A 20,039-nucleotide genomic window follows, 5' to 3' on the forward strand; every position below is an offset into this window, starting at 1 on the left:
GTCTTGCCATTTGCCTTTTTTTTTACAGACATAACATGCCCCTTTGTCATGTGATTGATGATTATTTATGGGCAGAAAAGGTAATATGTGGCATTTTAGTACCATGTGTCCTGAAGTGTCAAAATAATGTGGAAACTCTTATATAACTGTTTCATAGGCATTACTTTCTACATATATGGTAAGTAAGAATTTTCAGCTTTATAGCAAGCCCACTGAAAGCTCGAATGAAAACACGATTTCTACTGAAATCAGATTTTTGAGTTAGTTCTCTTGTCTCTTACTGCCCAACTAAAGCCAAATCTAGAAAAAAATTTTTGCAAGTTTACTTATCTGATGTTGCACAAACAACAAAAACAAAAAACTTTCACACAAAAATGATTGTGCCAGAAATGAAGACCCTCTCTGAATTATTTCAATATGAGTATGTTCTTGGTGCTTATTTCACATTTTCAAAGGCAAAGTAAACAACCTTAAACCTAGGAAGCCCAGCTTCTGAAGTTTGTATTGATACATACTCCAGTGCATCTTAAGACACAGAGATGGAGAAATCAAGGAAATAGGAAGTTAACTGCTGGGCACATATACATCCTCTTGCCAGTATGTGTATTTCCCAGGGTGCTGCATCTAGCTGTTGTGACATAGTTCAGAATACTTATTAAAAAAAGAAACCAATTTCATGCTTTTTCTGGGGAGCATGTTTATAATGTAGCAACATAAATATTTGAATAATGTGAGAAAGGTGTGTGTGAAAGGGAAATAGCTCACTGCTGTTTATGCTACCAGGCATCTTCTTCAGAATGTTTAACAAGGTGTTATCACTAGATCTTAGGAAATATAATGGATTTTTAAATGAAAAATGTTTTTATGATATGTAACTGTGCCTCCTTTGTGTAACTTTAACACCGTAGTTAAAAGTAATTAAGCTTTAGATGTCAATATTCCCTAGTTCAAAAACATCAGGTTTTTAGCTAACAATTTTCATTCACTTTATCCAGAGAGCATTCAGACACATTGAACAAATCTGTGGGTGAAAAATCTGCAAACGAAGATGTTAGATGCAAGAATATACGAGCAGTTCCAGCAGCTGAATATTGATGGAAGCTGCATTTTCCTTGTCAGTACTTCCAAGACCTTCTGTGTGTCCCCTCTGCACTTATACAACCGTCTGAGCAACAGAAGTCATGTTTGTGTGGTGCAAATAGATGGGCCAAAAAAATTATGACTCAGTCACCCTAGATTTATCCCATAGTAAGCTTCATGAAGTTTCTAGGAGCCTGAATATATTTTGAGATTTCCATTACTCAGCAGATTTTGGCTAAATTTGGCCAGTGGTGGTATAGGATGCCAGACAAATGATCAATAAAAGTAATCGCTTTCCTTTCCAAGCAATAGGTAACTTGTTTTTGCCCAAACTGAGTTCAAAGCAGTCACAGATGCAGACTTAAATATACAACTTTTGCCACATTCAAATGCAGCATTTTACACTTGCAGCCTGGAAACTGAAAAAATTAAGCTGAAAAATGATAAATTACAGATTCTGGTAAGAAACTTCTGGATTTTCAAACAACTAAATGAGAGACTGTAAACACGCTGGGCAAGAACTTAAATTTGTGAGTATTAAAATAGTAACCCAAAAAGATGAGAGATGAGTTAAAATGTTTGTGGAAGGGGCAGTGAATAGTGACATCAAAACCTGAAATGTTTTTTTGAAATGCCTATTTACTTTCATTACCTTGGAAGTTTAAATGAAACAGTTAGAAATTTACCAGAACATTTTTTCCTACGTTGGTTTTTGGGAGCAAAGAATGACTTAAATGTAGCATACTTTATTTCCTAATTCAAGCTCAAGTCTCATATGACACAAATGAAATGCCTAGTCTTTTTATTTCCCTTTATTTCCCAATAAGAATGTAGTGATATGTTGGAAGCAGCTCATTTTGAAACATATTTCCTGCAAGCATCCTCATGTTTCCACCCATCACTCTTATATGGAGCATGTTTTCCATCCTTTCTTTTTTTTTTTTTCTGATCTGTTTTCTACTTTGATGCTTTTATTTATTTCTTTTTTATAATGGCTGATAATTAAACATCATAATTTACTCTATTCTCCTAAAGCAGCCGGGTGTGTTCCTTCTGAAACTCTCTATCTAGTCACTTCATACACATTCGCATTCTGTTTTGTGACATTTCCCCCTCACAGCTCTTGTGTCCCCACTTGAACTGCAGAAGTTTTTTGGAGAGGATTTGGCTTGCTTATAATTAATGACTTAAAACTCAATAACTGGAAAAAAATATCTTAATTAGCTAAAGAAGAAAGATCTGTATCTGTTTCTGAGCTGGGAGCTGTCAACATTGATGTCATTTTCCTGCAGATATCCAAATATATTTTAGTAAATGTTTTGTCTTCTTTTCTTCTTGTCTTCCTGCTCCATTTGTAGCTAGAATCTCTCATGGGATGTAGGCAACTTCAGTGAAATTCATTAGGAATTATACTTTGCAACTGGAGAGCAGAGCCCATGACTGGACTGAAGCCAGCGTTCTTTAAAAGTTCACATGCCTTATACTGACTCCCTAATTTAGGCTCCTTCTGACCAAGGAAGAAAAACTGGGAAAAGACTAAATAGTAGTAGCAGTTTCGTTTAAAGATGGGGAAAAAAAAGCAATTGTTACCACCACCTACAAAAAAGAACTGTGGGTTAGCATAATATTATGTAAACTGTATTTCATTTGTGCTTTCATCAGAAATGAGTAAGTAGAGCCATATATGCTGCGAATTTTAAGAATGTTAATGGGATGCCTGCATAGCATTGTACTTAAGAGTACTTCTGCCAGAATAGGAAAGCCTTTTATTCTGTAATGCCTCGAGGCAAGAAAAAGGCTTTCTGAAGAGTTGCTTTAATTTTAAACTCTCATTCTAATGTTAGACAGCCTGTTAGATCTCCGAGTTAAAAACCGCTTCAGCTTTACTTACTAGAGCCAGATGTAACATTGACCTTAAATGGTAAAAGCTCCCGAGAGTGAAAGAGAGGCTGGCCTGAGGGGAAAAAGGGGAATAACTGAAGTTTTAGGTAAGTAATCTCTATAACCAAGAATAAGCTCTTTTTCAGCTGTGGAATAGAACAGAACTATATTTCCTCCTTAAAGGTACAGTACCTTGTTGTTATGATACCGAGTGGTTTGTTTGTTCTTTCTTTTTGTCTCTTCCCCTCCCAGGTTTTGCCCCTGTAAAATTCTGTCCCTTTTAGAAATCTTAATTACTTAAAAAGTGGATGATATTCATGACATCTAGTTCTTCTTGCATACTTTTTGGGAATATACAAGAACAAAAAAGGAAAAGCTGTGTTAATTATGCTGAGGTTTCATTAACAAAGGTATGTGATCAGTAAGTAATTCAAGGGAACTTGGTTTACAGACAACGTTATCTGTATTGATCTAATCATTAGAGAGTATTAGCAGCAGTATATGTTACAGAGGAACAGATATTTAACAGGTTATTTTTTTTACTTTTGTATTGTATGATTTTTCTTCCCACGTTCTTGTGTTTAACAGTGCCAAAACTGTTCTTTTTGATGGATTACCTACTTGTGTCTGGAACCTGTCTTTTAAAAAGACATTTCCGGAGCCATTCCTTTATACTTGGTGTTTGGTTTTAATCCCATTAGAGGTAAATTAACACTACAGAGTTGTCAAATTGCAGTGCTGTATTGGAATGATGGGGAAATCAAATAAAAAACATGCTTGCTTTAATATGAAATGTCACAATATTTACTATTTCTGGTATTTTACTCTTCAGCTTTACCTGTGCTGTTTAGTAGCCACTCTGCAGTGAAGTGTTATTTTTCTAAGTTAATTAAAATACATTTTTTTTGTCTTACTAATATGTTTATTACGCTTCTTTTCAATAGATAAACACCATGTAAGAATGGTGTTGGTACAAGGAAGTGCTTGTTGAACTTCCAGACAGGTTTCTGTTACTAACATATTAGCAACAACTTATGTTTTCAAACTGAGTGTAGCATGGTTCCATGTGGTGAAAGATCCTCTGCGATCATCAGAAGAGTTCCCTTTTGTGGAGTGATTAGGCTGTGATATTGGTTCATGTAGTGCAGAAATTGGAAAATTTGAAGTTTTAAAATAGTGTTTCCTCTGCGAGTAATAACAGTTACTGCACTTATACATGGTATGACAAGTATACATTACTTTAAAGAAAGTTCACTTCACCTAACTTCAAGAGAATGTGATGAATGTGTCTTGTTGTAACAATACAGGCACAGTTTCAAGGCACATAATTATTTTTTTTCCTGTACTGTTGTCTGTGCCAAATGTGTTATCCTAAGTTTAATCTGCTGATCTTCATGTTTTTAATCAATGATTAAACCCCAAATCAATATTGATACCAAGTCTGTAGCTTTGTAATCTAATGACAAATCCCATAAAAATCTAAACTAGTTGATTAGAATTAACAGTGAAAATTAAGAAAGTCTGATATGTTAAATGCTTAATACTAGGAAGTCTTCATTCTTTAAATATTCCTGTGTTTTCAGGGCTCCAAAGACCCCTATTCTGGTTTGTTAGTCTCACATGAATTACTTAACTGGTGATGGTTTAGGTACTCATTTAACTCAATTTAGATAGTATAAGGAAGGCATATAGGTTTTTAATAAATAGTTATTTTTAAGTCTGTATACAGACTTGAATAACTAACGTGTCCAACCCCTCTAAGTATGAACTAAGTGTATATTTCTAATACAGTACTTTGTAGTATTTCAGCAACTACTACTTATGTGTAATTTGATACAAATAGTACGGTTTGTTCATTTGTGCACAGTGAAAACTATGTTTACATAAGCACTGTGCTAAGGGTCCTAGGATTATCCTTGTATTTAACTTTCATAAAGCCATCTGTTTTGTATCCCTCTGGATTAAGCTAGAAGTTGGTTATGGAAATAAAACCTGTATGCCTCCTTTCCTTTTATCTTTTTATATGTCAGAGTCAGTTTTAATAGTGGTATAATCCTCAACTATAGTTCTAGTCATGACAAAAGCAGTCAAAATTAAGAATCCATCAACTGAAAGATGAAGAAATTCTTTACTTTGAGTGCACTGTAAGAGGCTGCCCAGTGGAGTCTCCTTCTCTGGAGATATTCAAAACATGCCTGGATACATTCCTATGTAACCTACTGTAGGGAACCTGTTTCAGCAGGAGGTTGGTCTGGATATTCTCCAGAGTTCCTTTCCAAGTCCTACAGTTCCGTGATTCTGTGAAAGGAGAATGGAAAAAGCTGGTGGTAAAGATTGGAACTATTTGCTCTCTGTCAGCTTTTAATCGTAATTTGGTGACAAATCACTTTTTGAAAAGCTAGGTAAGGGTGATTGTGGCAACTGGAGGAATTGCTACTGAGAAGAGACATCTGTGTAAGATTCTCATTTCAAGGATCATAGGTATATGTTTGTCACACATTATGGAGTTGTCTTTCCTCATGTACTTGCTGATCTTAGAGAATTGTAGAATTCTTGCTTATGGACACGTGTAGTGGTAGGTTAAGGAGAATGAAAACTGTGGCTGTTGTGAAGAAAAGACTTGAGTTTCTATCTCTGGAAAGTAAGTCCTAAGAACTCTGAAAACCAGAGAGGGATTTGATATTTAGAGCAAGTGGGCTAGCATACTCAGGTTTTGTTGGAGTTCTTGAGCTGTCAGCATCCTCAGTAATTTATCTTCCTTGGTATGTGGATAGAGGCTTTTTCTTTGTTTTTCTTTATTTCAGTGGAGTTACTCTTTATCTCCACAATCTGGAAAATCATTTGAGATATTTAACTTCAAATAAAAGTAACTAAATATGTGAAGTATATTAAAGAGTTAAAAACAAACTAAAAAAATACTCATGACTAAATCAGAACTACCCTGCTAGAAGTTTTGCCTACCTTTGAATGTAAAACACCTCAAGTCTTTAATAAGTCAACAGAGACATTGAATGCTGTTGATACAATCACAGGTTTGGACAAGTAAGGCTTGTAGAATTTTTTTATTTTTATTTTTTTAATAATGCAGGTTGCTTGGAAAAAGAGGAGGAGGAGCAAAACACACAAACATAACAGGCAATGTCTGTCAAATATGCATGTGACCCTGAAAGCTTCTTTCCCTGACTACACTTAAAGCATATTCTGTGGTGTCCTGTCATTATACAAAGCAATTTTTTAGAAACCTGTCCTTTTCCCTGCTATGTATGCAAATATATTTGTTGTAACTGTTCAAACAGATCCACTAATACAGTGGAGACTGCTGTGCTAGTTCCTGCAATTTCTGAGAAAAAAAGAGCAGTTGAAAAGTTAATAAACATAATAATTACAAATCAATTTACATAAGAATTGTACTGTGTCTCTTATCTTCTGTGCTGCTGGGTCAAACACAGCAATTTATCTGGGCTAGGGGCTTCACTTTAGAGTAAAAATATTAGTGTTTATTTAATTCTGCACAATGTTTTATTATGCAGAAGCTGTACGTGGGGAATTTGGCTTTGAGCCCCTGCTTTTGGAATCTTCAGCAAAGTTTCCAGTGACTTCAGTGGTGCAGAGATCATGTTCCTAATGAACACCACTAAGGTAAATTAGTAGGAGATGAGAGTCTGGAATCTAGAGGAATTTGAGTAGGAGTAGTGTGTGTATTTTCACCTACTTGCTTTGATCTTAGAGGGATGTACCAACAAATGGTAGGGTTTGTAAAATGACATATAGTTCTGAAATCTTGGAAAAGAAAAATCCAGGATCTCATTTTCAAATGTGTTTCTGCTTCTTCCGAAACGTCTCTGAAGTGGTCTTTTTAGAAAGGTCTGTGAACACATGCATGTAGTAGAATATAATTAACCAAACATGTAGACTAAAATTCTCTGTTGAATCTTGCTTAGTTGTGCTGAACTGTGCCTTAGCTGCTGAACACTGAAATTAGAAATGAAGCGTCTAACCATAAGTCAAAGGAGAACTTGTGGAGAGGAAGGAAAATCATAGCGGGGGGTTGAATCTTGATGGCCATTCAGGTTCTAATGCTGTTCCATGATTCTATGGTTCTATGATTTAATTGTATAAAAAGATGCATGCTTTTATATCAATAATTTCCTGTGTTTTTCTTTTACATAGTGAATGAATGTGGCTGGCCTCTGGGCTCGTGAAAATAGCTCAATGTTATTAGTGGCCTAACTGCAGTGGAGGATAATGTTTGCCCCAGGAGGAAGTGCTGGGTCAAGTTTATGCTCTGTATGACATCTCAGGCTGGAAAATTTTGAAAGCAGATCTAAATATTGCTAGTTCTCAATGCAAATGTAGTTGTGCCTATCATCTTAACATCCCCAAGGGTTGCACCGGTTAAACTTATCATTCTTCTTCTTTGATAGCTATATAATTATCAGGATTGCTCTAAAAGCTGGTCTTGTTAAGTGCAGTAGTCACTGAAGCAGACTGTAGAAAAACAAGTTGATGTATTAAAATTCCCATGTATTTTAGATATTTTAAAGCAAGGATTTAAAACTGCTGTGTTTATTCACTGAATCAGGTGAAAATATCTAAAGCAGGGAGAAGGATTTTATGGATATATTCTAAAGCCTCCATACGCAAGACTCTGTTTTCTGTACGTGCTGACCTTTTGGGGCCTTTCAGAAGTCTCTCTTGCATAAAACACAGCAGGAAAATGTCCTTTCCAAAATTATGTATTGCATGATAAAGGAGAAGTCTCCTTGAAATATTAACAACTTTGTACCCTTATAAAAAGCTCTTTAGCTCTTCACATTTCCTGTTGGATCTTTTTAATCTTTTTTTTTCTTTCTTTGTCTTTGACATTTCCTGTTTAATAGATTTTAAATGTTTTTGTTGGTGAAATAGCAAACATCAACCATCCCACCCTATACAAATCTGACATATAACCATAACAGAAAGGTGAATAATACCTAAAAGTTCCTTAGGAGATCTGTACTGTTGCTGCCTGGTATTTCTGTCTAGGAAAGTGTTAAGAATGAGACTAAACTAAACTAAGTAGCCTTTTATACTGATCACTTGTAAAAATGATACAGAAACAAACTTTCACCCCCATACAAATGCCACTCCACAAACACTATACCAGAGAAAAGTAGCTGTTTTTTTTTTTACTATGAAAATTGTGAATTGTACTTCCGTAAATTGCATGGCAGGTCAAACTCAGTTCTCATAAATCACTGTTGCTGCATTTGGAATGTACAGAGCTTTGACTTTATACGTGTGCTAGTGGTGTATCTCAGTAGATTTTGATCCCGCCCAAGAAAATGCCTCCACTTAAGAGAGTTTTGCTTTTTCTATTGCTTAACAGGTAAAGATCAGATTTATGTAACATTATTCCCTTCAGAGTAGGGTCTTGTAAATTTCTTGCATGACTTATTATAAAAAAGCACAAATCAACATAAAATTTTTAATCTAACCTTATTTTCAGATGATACAGTGACACGACTTTTCAGAATACTATTACACTCACAACATGCCTTAAACTTATCTGTTGAATTCAAAGGTTAAAATAATGCTTGACGTTGGAAGGTTTTTTCCTCCTCTTGAAGGTGGATACTGTGTAGTCATCTTGTGTACTTATCTTACAAGCATCTGCTTAGAAAATAAAACAACATGCCACTTTGACATTTAAGAAAGTGCTATAAAAAGTCTGTTGCTATGTTTAAAAGCCTGCATTCAGTTGCTATAGCAATAAAATTCTCAAAAATGATGTACAAATAGCCACAGTTCATCACCAGCCCTTTCTGGGACATTACTGGACTGAGAATATGACAAAGCTTCCCGGTGTATAAGAGGAGAGAGTTTCCATAAAGTTCCAGGTGGGATGTGCTGCCACCTGTTAGCAAAATGTGGCCTAAATATAAAAACCAAAAGTGTCTGTGCCAAAAGGGACAACTGGGTTCCTAATTGATTCAGTTTCTTCTTTGTGACATCTGTGACAGAACTCAGTATTTTGAGCAGCTTCCCATTTCTCTGCAAGACAAGTTGCTGAAAGTGTTTTATTTTTCTCTCTAAATTCTTCCAATCCCTTGATAATGAGTGTGAAAATCAGCATACAGAGTGCAGCAGACTGTATATGCTTTGTCTTCGTAACATTACAGTTGTCAATCTGAAATGCCTTTGATCCTGAAGCAGCTCTGGAAACTGTTATCAAAAAGAAAATAAATGAAATAATGGCTGATGGAATTCTTAGCATCTCACTGGAGCTTGAAGCCTTGAACATTCAAGGCTTCTTTGAAGAGGTCAGGAAGTTCAGTTTCCTACAGAAACATAGACATTGGCATTTCTAAGTTCAGTGTGGAATTACATTCTTATTTCAGATACTTTCTACTCATTGCTCTCTGCTACTGAGCTACATGCTGTATGGGGGAGAGGGGGAAAAAGACTTGGAGGGAAAAAATGGGGCATGTTTGAAAGCAATGCAACAGTTCTGTTCTCTTTATTCCTAGTTGTTTAAAGAATCTTCAAGGTTCATTTGAGGTTAACTCAAACTATGCAGCATTTTTTTCTACACTTTAGTTTTTCTACACTTTTGTTTGCCAGTAATGCACAACAGTCACAATAATTTCAAGAGTTTTCCTTCGCACATGCTTTGATGTTGAGAGCTCTGATCTTGAGCAAAGCCTAATTCTATTTCTGTGCTTCATTTACGGTAATGTAAATTTTACAGTTTTTGTATTAATATATGGAGAACCTATTTTAGTAGGGGCTGTGCAGGGGGAGAAGAGGAGGAGTAAATGTGTGAAACTTTAGCTTTTATATTTTTCAAAACTGGTAAGCACCTGACATACAGAAAGCTGATTTTCAACAGAGCTGTGGCCTATGCCTATAGCATCCTCACTCTAGTTGTGATAACAGTTCCTAGGCAACCTGTTCTAGCTGTGGGTATCCATGTTCATGGCAGGGAAGTTGGACTAAAAGGCCTTCAGAGGCCCCTTCCAACTCTAAGGATTCTATGATTCTATGAATATCAGTTTGTTTATACTTCAAAGCCATTCTGTATAGTCACAGAGTGTTTAAGATGATCTACCTCTGAATTTGCATCTGCTCTGAAAACATGAACTTCACCATGCCTGCTGTGCCCCAGGTCAGCTGTATTTGAAACTGTTGACCAGCTTCAAAAATTACTGCAGGAAAAGGCAGAGTACAACAGACAATGTGGCTACATAAGCTTCTTTCCAAGGAATAAAGAATTGAAGTGAAAAGCCTGATGGCTATTGGCTAGAGACACATTTCTCATTATGTGTTGACCACTAGCCTTTTATAAGTGTTAGCTATGCATTTATTCTTTCCAAAATCTATTTTAAGTTTTGTTTTCCTTGGAATAAAGATTGTGCTTGCTCTTATTCTGGTTGTCAGCCTCCTTCCCCCTTCTTCCCTGCCCTCTCTTCATTCCCTCCCAGTAGCCTTTGAACTCATCTAGATTGTTGAGTTTGGCAAGAGAGGATCTCAAAAGTACTAAGTTCCTACAGATTTAGTGCATATAGCTGTTGTGGTAGGAGAGGTCCGGAATAGGGAAAGGGCTCCCCCGTGAACTGAAATAATTGCTGATTTCATTTGATTTGCTAGCTGGCAGTGTAGCATATATGAAGCTCAAAAGTAGGCACAGCAAGTGCTGTCTCTTGCTCTTCCAGACTGGCAGGAGACCAGGCAAACAAGCAGAATTATTTTTAGTGAGTGAGAGAAGATAAAAAATCACTGAAATAGCAAAACCTGTTTTTTGGCTGTTTGAGTTCAGCTACTTAAAAAGCTTGTTTCCAAACTTGGAGGGGCACAGGTTACAAACTATCCATTTGTGCACTGATATCTAAACTATTTTGGAAAACTGTTATAAATATAAATGAAGTACAGGTCATGAAAGGCTGTGCTGATGACTCTCCTATGATTTTCACACCCACTTCTAATAGTTGGTGGCAGTTCATATTTCAGTCTTCTTCTGAAAGCAGTGCAGAGCACAGTTAGGTTGTAGGACAGACACCTGTTTTTCCATCAAGGCTGCAGGGCCTATAGGGAAAAGAGCTTAGGTTTCTGCAGTCATTGGGAACAGCCTATAGGCTACTTGCTCTGTTCTTCAGTCAGGCTCATTCCATTGTTAGTGGAAAGGTTCTTCCCATGGCAAATAAATGTCAGTTGTCTGGGTAGAGGCAGCCGTTTTAATTAGACTTTCCTTATGTAACAGATATTTTGAAGTTCAGCCAGGATGAATAAAGTATTATCCAGAGAGAGGAGCCCTCATCTGCTTTCTGGCCATTTGGAAAAGGCAGCTGTGGGTCAAGAATCTGTTCCCTGAAAATTTCCATACATCTGAAGTAATTTCTCCACTGATTACGATCCTTTACTTTGTTCATATTTAAGGTCAGCATGCAAGCTCCGAGGCTGAAGAAACTCCTGGAATTCTATATCATAGTATCTATCTGCTCCCTTGCACCTGCTCCCTTATGTGCCCTTCCAAATTCCCTGTCATAGGTTTATAACACACTCAAAGTACTGGTCTCTTTCCCTGAAGACTACTCAGTGTGTAAATACTGCTTCTGTCAGTTAGATAATGTGTATGTCATTCTCTTTTTCCTCCTGCTTTCAAGGGTTTTAAATAAAATCAGGTAAACCAGCAGCAGGAAACAGATGCTCACAAAACAAAAGGGAGATAGTGATCCTGTTTAAAAAACAAACAAACAAAAAAAAAGTCTTCCCATTCTGGCTTTATTCAGCTTATTGTAGAAATGTCTATGGCCCATTATGTTGAAGTAAACTTAAGTAAAAAATGACCAATTAAGATCTTATTCCTTTTAAAGTGAAGAGTTTACATACTTTATTTCTGCTAGTGACTGATAAGTTATTCTCTGATTAATTGAAATAAATTAACCAGTGGTAACATCCTGTTTTCTTTCTTTGCTTTATCATCTGTTTGGGAGGAGTAATTTGTTTTGCTTAGAAAGAAGCAAGCAAAACCTTTCATCTAGATAATACCTAAACTTGTTTCTGTTTTAAACAGGAAGCTCTGTCTTACAGCTTTTCGGCCATCATCTTGTTGATTTTTTAATGTCCTTCTTCAGCTGTGCTACAGGGCACTATGTTGATCATGACTATTCCTGAACTTAAAATCCACTTATACGTAATATCTATTTTTCCAGTTGCATTATTTATTGAAACAGTTGCTGTAATTTTTCATTTGGGGTTGCGTTCAGTGAAGTCAATAGTACTCTTGTGTATATAAGAGATGCATGACAGCTACTTGTTATTCTGATACTTTTTAAAAGTATTCCACAGCAATTTTTTGGTTAAATACTATGTTGTGCATTCAGTAGTTTTTAAAGTGAGTGCTGCTCCATAAAACAATTTTAAATAAGTTATTAATTAAAAAGGAAAATAGTATCGGTTACAGATTACCATGCATGGAACACCAAGAAAACCTGTAACAGCAGTTCCGGTCTTTGTTCACTCTTTCATGGAGACAGATGTTAGCTTAGTGTCTGTGAAAATACTCATAATTTTCTGTCCAAATCAGAAACTTAAGTTAATGAACTAGAAAACAAAAAACATTGCCAGATTTGCCTAATGAGCAATGAAAACTATGTTTTAGTTTGTAACCATGAAACATAATTCCCCTTGAATTCAGTGCTCCTTACAGATGAATGTTCAGGCATGAAAGTTACTTTGTAAAATTCAGTATGGGACTATGTATTCATGCTAACTAAAAAGTACACTAACTTTTGATTATTTTAAACAGATTTACTTCAGAAGTGCAGAAGACTGTGCAGGCACTATTAGTTAACATAATTAATTTAACATCTTAATGATTAGAACCTGTACTGAAGCTGCATAATGCGCTAGCCATGTTTGATAAACTGTATTGATGAATAAGTAAGATATGATGGCCAATTTCACTTAACTGTTTTGTGGAGTCACCATTTCTCCTTTGCAGTGGTGAATTAATTCTTAACCTTTTTCAAATAAACTTTTACTAATGTACTTATGTTGCTGGTATTTTGAATGCTTTGAGATTGCCAAAACATTTGCAAAATATAGTGAAGGATATACAAAACATATACAATGAATAATCAGATCTCTTGAATAGTTTATAGTTGAATTATTGCATCGCAAGCCTTCTTAAACACACAGTTCTAATATTTTCTGTTGCATTTCTGCTATGAAATAACTGATGAAATTTCTAATATAAAGGTTGAGTAATATACTACATCAGTGTAAAGCACTCTTAGTATGTCTTCAATATATAAACCTCCCTAAGGAATGTTCACATATCAGCTGTGCCGCTTCATGGAAGTCAGTGGAACAAATCAATTCTACATGCTTTTATTTAACTAGATAAGGTATGTAACTTACTGATGCCTGATTTTGTCTTGGTATTGTTACAAATGAAGACCAAGAATGAACCTGATAAATGAGGTAATTGAAATGCCATTGCTCTATCTTGCTGCAAAAATGAAGAAAATGTAACTTTTAATACTAGAAGCACTAACATTTTTGTGGATCTGCAGTATATTGTTCAGTTAAGGTACTAGTTGCAACTAAAATTGTGTGTTTACAAAAAATTTGCTTTTTCCTTTAACTTAGTTCAAAAGCATGCTTACATGCGTTTAGAATTTAAGTGCTTTTTTTTATTTACATGTTCATAAAAATAAAACATGGTACCATTCCCTAAGGCTGGCAAATGAATTGTTATGTAAAGTATTATAGTTCCCCTGTTTGTTTATTCTCTAGATCCGGTTGTTGTTTCTTCTGGAAATCATTCCTGAGTTAATTGACTAATTAGAAGTTTGGAGAAAAAAATAATAGTAGTTCCTTAACTGAAACACAAAAATGGCATGTTTAGTTTTTAACTTTATCCTCTTCTTAAAAAAAATGAAAAATAAAAATTTTCTCTGCAAGAGGGTTAAAAACAGAAAACACTTGAAGAGAATGCTTAGAAAATGAATTTACTGGTTTGCCATTAAGCACCATGGAAATTAAAATAAACATTGTTCTAACTAAGAAACGTTACCAACAAAAAATTTTCTGTTGGAAAAATGTTTTTTATGTGGTTTAGAAACACATTCAGTACAATTTGACACAATGCTATTTTCACAGATCAAAGAGTGTAATTATTATTCATTTAATTTTAGATTAATTTTTTTTTTCATAGATGAAAATGTTATATCTTGTTTGTTGAGCTAGCTTGTCAAGCATTGCTTGACTCGTAGTCATTACTTTTACATATGAAGTAGAAGCAATAAAGCAAAGATATGGAAGAGTTTAGTGAAGCCTATTATCCTGATTTGCTTATTTAAAAGCTAGTCATTTTAGTTGTCTCATCTTTCTCACTTCTTTCAATATGTGAGCCAAAACTGTTGGGAAGATGGCTTCCTAATGATTTGAGCCTGGGATGTGGATAATATGGAAGACTAGTAAGGAGAACTAAGATTTTAGAAGTTATTAACCTCTCCTTTTTTCTTGCAGAAATTGCCATCGTAATGATAAAATGAACAAGTTATATTTTGTTCATAATTTGTACAAGATAGTTGAGGATATTGTTTAAATAAGGTTCTCAGACTCAATGATTTTAAACAAAAGAATGTACAGAAAATATGATGTTTGAATCACAGAAATGTTGAACTTGAAATACATATCTGATAAAGATGATTAAAAGCATTTCACAACAATTAATTCTTGTGCCAAAGACAAGAGTTAGAATTAAGTACTTTAAATAGGAAAAGGCATGCCTGTATATGTGACCATGGAAACAATTGTACGTGCCAGATTAAATTTACTTATATTTTTCTATTATAAACTTTCCTGTTACTTTAATCATTTATTACAAAATTAAAACATTTTGTGCTTTAATTAGGAAAAAAATGGAATTCCTCTTGACAGACAGAAAAAAGAAACGTGTCAAAATTCTATAATGGATGCAAATAATTTTAAATTAATCAGTGATGTAGCCATTTTCCTTCCTTAGACATTCATCTGCAATTTCTATTTTGAGAATTCATGTGCAAAAATGGTCAACAAGCCTGATACTAGATCATTTATTAGTATTATGTTAGGCTTGCTGCTCTTTTGTGGGACAGATTTTCATTACCTAGAAACTCATAGTTTGCATGCCATAGGGGTATAAGTTGATCTGTGTTTAACCCACCTCAAATGAAGAAGGTAATGAAATGGAAGAGCATATTCCTGTCCAAACCAATTCTTCAGGACATTTTAATTGACATTTGTTAGTTATTATTTTTACTTTCTTCTTCCAAGATAAACTGCAGAAGTTCAGTCACCAAGATTTCAAAATTTTCTTTGATTACTTTCTCTAATCGAAGCTTGATTATTTGGTTCCATGAGCTGTTTCAGTTGCAGCTTCCAGCATGCATGTTGATATGTATCTGGAGAAAGATGCAGGATAGCAATGACAATACCGGATGACAGAACTGAAGTTTATGGGAAAAGTCTAGATAACTATACAAATTTCTAGGAAAATGTGATGTTTTCTTTAAAATTATTTGGCTAAAGAGGAGATAGGATTGCAGCTTCTTAGTAGTTTGTAATCAAAAGATGTCATTTTTCATATATTTTTTCCAAAATGTTCATATTGGCCAAGTCCTGAGTAGCTCTTGGTATGTCAGTGGGTAAGGATTTTGATTCTTTTTTTTTTTTTGTATGTGTTGTTTTAGAAACGAATTACTCTAAGTCCCATAATGTATGAATATTGTGCTATCGTTAAGGGACAATTCACAAAGACTGGTGCTTGCTGTAACTATCTTCTGGGTGAAGGTGAACATGAAATAGGTATTCAGAGACCATGAAATAAGCATAGCAGTTATTTAAAGAAGAGAACAGTTCCCTGCTTATTTTCATGTTTCTTTGGTAGACTACACTCCCAAGATTTGATGTTAGCGAATGTTGATTACTTAGTCTGTCCTTGTTATAGGAGGGCAAGGTATGAGCCCTAAGTTTAAGGCCATGTTATTTATCTTAGTGTTGCAGTAAAACAGTACATAGAAAACCTTGAAGAAATAAGCAAAATGTGCACTCTGTCTCTTCAAAGCATTTCTGTTATGAGAGGAAGCTTTGTGCTTTAAAGAAGTGGGGGAAAAAGTAGACTGCTTACCAAGTTTGATAGTCAGAAACTAAATACAGTTTGGCTGCTCTAATCTTGGGCATAGATTCTTAGTTGTCTATGTACAATTAGTCTATGATGTGAAATACAGAAATAGTGGAAAAGACGTAGCATGCATTATCTCTTCATTGGAAAAGCAATCACATTGTTGAATTTCTCTTATAGAATTGGCTTACAAAAATACTACTTACTGTAAAAGTAAGAGTTGTAAAATCATGTGACTGTTACTCTTTTTTTCCAAAGTTTGAATATCCTGGGAAGGAAAGACCTCCGTCATATTTCAGACCAACCATATATTTAAATTTATTTTAATTTTATACTTCACTTTCTACTGAGACCTAATTTATTCTGGCAAGCAAATAGTTAAAGGCAAGATCTACATCTTGTCTCAAAAAGGTTGATTTATTCATTTGTGCTGTACTGCTATGGATTCTTTGGGAGAAAAACAATGGGAGCTGTAAGAAAACCTCAAAATATTCCCCCATCTTGTTCAGATGATTTGAGATTATTTTCATGTTTTTTTTTTCTTACCCAGCCAGACGTGAGGCACTGGGAGCAGAAGTGTAAGCAGCACTGTGCAAGTGAATGTATCTGATAGGTAAGATAGTGTCAAAGTGAAGAACAGACAAACAAACCCTGGCAAATAAGGAAGAAAGAGAACTCTATATGTACTTCATGTAAAGTGTGTGAGGGTCTGCAAACTTCCTTACCAGTCTGTTTCTTGATCCTCTGGAAAGAGAAGGATGAGAACTCTACTGATTCTCACTTATATTTTCTATTAAATAGTATTGAGGTTAAACAGAATTTCCTTTATATGAGTGTAAAAGCAAGAACATAGTTTACTATGTGTACGTATATGTAAGACCCTGCTTAATTTCAAAAGTGCTGGAATTGTCTTTTCCCCTGAAAAGCTCAGTATTTCTGATATGGTTAACCTTGTTTTTACTAATAAAACTGAGAATACATTCAGTGACCTGCCACCCAGATAGCTTCCTAAAAACATTTGAAGTTTTTTTGTATTTAAGAACATAAAGTATGACAAAGCAGGGAGACGCCAGGCATTCTTCTGAGCTATGTTTATTTCTTCAAGAAGGTTACTTTGGAATCCAGCAAAATACTATCCTATGGCAACAGGATTTTAATTTTGGCAGTACTTTTGGCATGTACATGTAATGGAAGAGAGACTTTTTTTCTTCTCTCTGCTTTAGTATCCATCCATTCCTTCAGCAATGCTAATTACTCATACTGGGCATAAAGACAATTGTCCTCTGTTGTTCACTTTGTTCACTCTCTCAATATTGCTTTCATTTAAAAATTTAACCCACTTCTACCAGCAAACTTTAAAACTGGATGTCAAGGTCACAGAAATTATTTGCCTAATCCAACACAGGAACTAAATATTTTTTTAACTATCTACAAGTTAGAGCTTCCTGAGCCAGAGGCTATAAAACTAACACTTGTGATCTCTTTTAAATGTAACTCCTGTTTCTACCCAGAAACGTCTCCTTTTCAAGTTGAAGAGCTCTGACCTTTCTTGATTCTATGTACCCTTTGTATTTTTGTTGCATTATTTTCGTGATGTGACTAGAACTGCTAAAGATTTGGGCATAGAATGCTTATACTCAATTTTGTTCTCAATTCTTTCCTACTTTTCCTAACATTTTTTGCATTTTTGGCTGCTGCTGAATGCTATTCTCAGTGAAGTATCCAAAATGACTCAGATCTTTTTCTTGACTGGTAAAACATAACAATGAGTTCTGATTTAGCTAAGTATATTTAAGGTCACTTTTCCAATATGCATTAATTTACACTTTTAAGCAGTGTGTTTTATCTGCCATTTTATTATTTAGTTGCTCATATCTCATAACTCACCTTGGCTGGCTTTAGGTCTGATTACATTATCTTACCTTCCTTCACCTGTTTAACAGATCCTTCATGACTTTTCAGATCCTTAATGCTAAAAATCCTTTGTGTAAAGAGTGTAAGGGGTGTGTAAACTTTCTTATCAGTCTGTTTCTTGATCCTCTGGGAAGAGAAGGATAGTTTTCGCCTGTATTTTCTATTAAATAATACTGCAGTCAAATAGAATTTTCTTTGTATGACAGTAAAAGTCATGACAATACTGAACATGGCAATCCCCATGGAAGTATAATCTTTGCAGCAGAAAGACAGACTCGTAGCTTCTACCCTTTATTGCCTTCCTTAATCTGTAGAACTTTCCCTCTTGTCCTGGTATTGAATTTTAGCATAGCTGATAAAGCACTAAGAAAGATGGATTCTGTTAGATTTAGCTCAGTGTCAAAATGTGAATATTGCTGTTCCCCCACATGATCACCTTGGGCCTCTGCCATAAGTAATCAAACTTCTAGAAGCTACAATGGGATGGGAGATGTCAGACAATCCCAGTCACTAAGAACTTGAACTAAACTGCTCGTCTGTCCCAGCAAACTGGGATGGCTGAGAGGCAAGCGTATGCCTTATCCATGAGTTGTTTCTGTAGAGAGCACAGTCTGGATGAGAAACAGAAGAACTGGAGTGAGATGTTATATTTCAATGGCAAATCTTGGCACAAGGTATGCCCTGTTTCTCTTTTAAATTCTCTTCCATAAATAACTGTGCTTCTTTTATCCATTCCTCACCTCCCCCATTTTTCATTTTATGTTCTGAAGCCAAAGTCTTAAAAATGTTAGTCCAAAATTCTGTAGCTCTTCCTGCAGAAGTAATTCTCTGGTTTAAGTTCAACTCTTCAGAAGATACTTCTTGTGCCCAACACTGATAAAAATGTAATAAATGTGTGGAGTTTATTTAGATGCTGATGAGATTATGTGTAAAATTGTTTTTGGATCAGCTCCTGGGTGTAATCAGTGAAGGAATGGTGTTGGCTGAATAATTTTATCAGAGAAAGATTTTGACAAATTGGACGTTAACAATTTGCTGCATTTGGTTTATGCTATTCCAGAAGAGCAGAGCCATTGTTTGTCTCAAAGCTTTGTTCTAAACTGTCTAATTACCCATAAAATACATCTTTTTGGTACAGTGCATGCCAGTCAATCCATAAAAATTCCTTTCCTGTTCTGATAGCTTTGATCTTTATTATTAGCTTTCCTGCATTTGTTTTTGGAGAACAATCTTAGAAAACAGTAAGAATAAGGTTAGGTTAGCAAACCATCTTGTTATTAAAGACTTAATACTTTTATATTCAGTAACTTTCTAAGGAAAACAAAAAGTTGTACTTCTCTGACCATACTTTCTAGCATAAACAAGCCAATTAAAATTTTTTCCAAATCAGTGGAAATTATAAAGCTCCTGGCTCTAGGACTTAAGTCAATAAAATGGACCTCATTTTCTTTCATATGAAAGACGTGTAACATCTGCAGAGATGGATTTAAACATAAGAGGAATTATACAATTAATTTGTTTACATCTGGTTTTAGGAATGTGACTTCATGGTTAAAAATTTGAAAACACTTATTTCACTGTAGACCATGTTTAATGCACTTTTGTTTCCTCAAAATGAGTAAACCAGCAGTAGGAGGTTAAAAACTTTTCTGCATCCTTAGAGTTAATATCCTGAGAGTTAAGCAGTATAGAAGGTTTGAAATGCTAGTGGAGTGGACAGTCTACAAGAATTCTTTCTCCCTGAGGGCACCTGCAAAATTAAGCCTTGAATGTGTTGGGGTTTTTTTTGCATTACAGTGTTAACCTGATCCTGGGATTCTATAGATAAGGACTTCAGATGATAAATGCAGAGGAAAGTCAGGTTTGGAATCTGTTGTTTGTATATTAGCAACAATCTATCTTCGCTCATTTTGGATTCTGATGAAAACTATAAGAGCTTTGAAAAGACAGGAAATGAGAGTTTGCTTCCCTCTCTTGTAAACAGTTGTTTGCTCTTATTTTTCTCACTATCCTT

At 35.1% G+C, this 20,039-nt stretch overlaps 1 protein-coding gene across 24 annotated transcripts in view; it reads left to right on the forward strand.

Annotated features, from left to right (window-relative positions):
* The first annotated feature begins 2,781 nt into the window (after positions 1-2,781).
* The window catches only part of IRAG1 (inositol 1,4,5-triphosphate receptor associated 1), a 63,204-nt gene continuing 45,946 nt past the window's right edge, over positions 2,782-20,039 (forward strand). For 20 of the 24 annotated variants that reach the window (XM_085224115.1, XM_085224113.1, XM_085224117.1 and 17 more), the window contains exons 1-2: positions 2,782-3,144; positions 6,492-6,600. The gene's annotated coding sequence lies outside the window, so the exon portion shown is untranslated. The remainder of the gene's footprint in view (positions 3,145-6,491; positions 6,601-20,039) is intronic. The other 4 variants (XM_085224132.1, XM_085224133.1, XM_085224134.1 and 1 more) reach the window with 2 other exon arrangements.

This window comes from Meleagris gallopavo, chromosome 5 (genome assembly GCF_905368555.1).
Source record: "Meleagris gallopavo chromosome 5, MGAL_WU_HG_1.1, whole genome shotgun sequence".
Classification (NCBI taxonomy): Eukaryota; Metazoa; Chordata; class Aves; order Galliformes; family Phasianidae; genus Meleagris; species Meleagris gallopavo.